Genomic DNA, 2,638 nt, shown 5'->3' with positions numbered 1-2,638 from the left:
CTGGTTTAAGATAAACCTGAATGGATGTAGTATCAGACTTCACTGGTTTAGGCTAAATTGTTTTATTGAACTTCTGTTCCAGATCCCACCCAGGTTCAAGATAACTCACAGTCCCCCAGCATCCTTGGATGCTTTGCAGGGTGGGTGGACTAGCTTGGCCCAAGCCGTCTGCTCCAGTTGAGCTGGGAGGCATGCTCTAGTGCCCCCTGGCTTCTGGCCTGTGCCACTGCAGGCACGTGGCTAAATTTCCAGAATCAATAGTGAATGTCTGTTCACTTTCTTATTGGTTCAATCTACACAGCTGAGACTAATCTGCAAAGATTAAATCAATTCAGCCTTGGGCTTTTTAATTGTCTTAGCCTTTGAGAAACTGCTTTAAAGTATTTCTGTTTGACCTTTCCTTCTCTTGATTCCTTTCTTCACTGTCTGCCTGCAGGTGTCTTGCTTCTCTGTTGCTGAGCTTGATAAAAGTTTGTGGTCCTACAAAGTATCCACCAAATGGGTGCTTGAGTGCTGCAGAATACTGTTGGTGACTGAGACAGTATGCAAGAGATACATGTGAGTAGTCATGGTTTCATATCTTTTTATACAGCAAGATGGAGCTGGATTCATTTCAGTGGGCTTATATGACAGGGTTGCCTGAAATAGGTGTGACTGGACTCTGATCCAGGAGATCCTTTGTTTTGAAGTCACAATCCTGACTCACCAATTAGCCTTCTGCCCATTACCAACTGCTTCCTCAGCTTCCGAGCTGCTGTTCTACTTTCTATTTTGGAAGCAAGACAGCCCTGGCAACTGTTTCACTCTGGTTGTATGGGCTTCTGACTAGTCTTTTCGTACTTTATGTGCTACCTGTACTGTAGGATAAGAAGCTGGACAACTGCTAGACAAATATCCTATGGACAATGCTAGTAGGTATGATAGAAAAAAATAGATCAGTTTTTGGACTTGCCAGGTTTAACACTGAATCTTTAAGTATAAAGGTACATATGATACTGCTAGTGAAGCTTGCTTTGAGCAAAGAGGTAACTTTGACTGACAGACCTGAGCAAGGAACAGAGATGCGAATTGCTGTATCAATCTAGTGCATTAAGTGTCTTGTGTGAGAGATTTTATTTTCATCAATGCAATACAATTAGCTCAGCCTAGGATGACATTCATCTTGGTAGGGCTCTACGTAAGTCATCTTCTAACAGCAAAAAGGTCACACTGGTGAAGCTGGGACATCTACCATAAATAAAGCAGCTGTTGCAAGTGTTGAGCTGAAAAGTCTCTCATATCTAATGGAAGTCAGGGGCTATAAAATGCTGTTATGCAGAAAAGAGGGGTTTTAAAGAATTCCCATGGATCAATATAAACATGCTAGCATGTCTGCTATGGGGGAAGGGAGTAGGTGAATGTGGAAAAGAGACAGATTGTTGCAGAAGAAAGATAGTAATTAAAAAAAGAACATTGTGCCATATTCTTGAAAAACCTCTCCTCTTCTGTACAAGGTTCACAAAGTTTTAATATAGTTTTGAATAAAACCCCATAAAGGATATATAAATGGCAAGGCACATTATTTATTAACCTGTGCAAACTCATTGGTAATATGGACTGGGGCTGAAAAAACTAAGTAATCCTTAAAGACTTCCCAGTTGCATTTGGAATATGAAAGAACAGGCTAATTAGCAAAGGCTTCATTTGCTTCTGTTTGTGCTGCTGGTCTATTGGGAGCAGGACTAGGCCTAATGTAGTTTGCATTTATGTAGAATACCCAAATCTTTTACTGATCTCAAAACGTTTCACAGATATTAAGACGGCCAGACACTCTCATTCATTTGGGTACTTCCAGAGTGGTCCAATTGACATTCATGGGATAATTCATGAAATAAGGTGCAATTCAGCATGAGCACATCTTATAAACTTAGCCAGGAAATATTACAAAGTATTATGGAAGAACATTCCCAGGGACCAGAATATTTGCCTATTACATTTCCAAGATACTCTAAAATTAAAAGGTGGAGTATGAAGTCTTCCCATGTGCTGTGAGACTATTTATGCAGTTGCTAATCCAAGCAAGCAAGGGCCATTCAATCTAGTCCTAATTCATTAAGTTTGGCAATATCCCCGTGGGATATTCAAGTGTCATTATGGCCATTTAATGGTGGGAAAACCTACATGGCAGCCTGGACAGCTGACTCTATGCTCCCTTATTTAATGCCAATCTTCTCAATAGTTTTCTCCACCATTTCTTCTGATGCCCCCCTCTCTCTTTAGAATACAAAATTTCTCTGCGTATATGAACCGAAGTATTTGGACATATCTGATTACAGTCCTTCCAGTTTGTGGGTTGTCCAAGACCCAGATTCTTCTGCAATGCTTTGTAGTCCATGCAAGCTTGTGAGCTCTCTTTTTCTTTCCCTCCCATTTCTCTATCATACCTTTGTTACTCTCTTTGATGAAAATATTTACTAAATGTGCAGGATAGGACACTAGTAGCTATACAATAGGACATGTCAAGTAAACAATACGGACCAGATTCATTAGGTCTGATTTCACATTAGTACAGGAATTTTCAGCTGTAGTGGGATGTCTGGAAGTCATAGTTTCATAGTAGTTTTGGGGTCAGAAGGGACCTGAACAGATCATCTAGTCT

The sequence above is a fragment of the Gavialis gangeticus genome, unplaced genomic scaffold (assembly GCF_001723915.1).
Source record: "Gavialis gangeticus isolate Ggan-Ray unplaced genomic scaffold, GavGan_comp1, whole genome shotgun sequence".
Lineage (NCBI taxonomy): Eukaryota > Metazoa > Chordata > Crocodylia > Gavialidae > Gavialis > Gavialis gangeticus.
Note: the sequence above shows the minus strand (reverse complement) of the source record.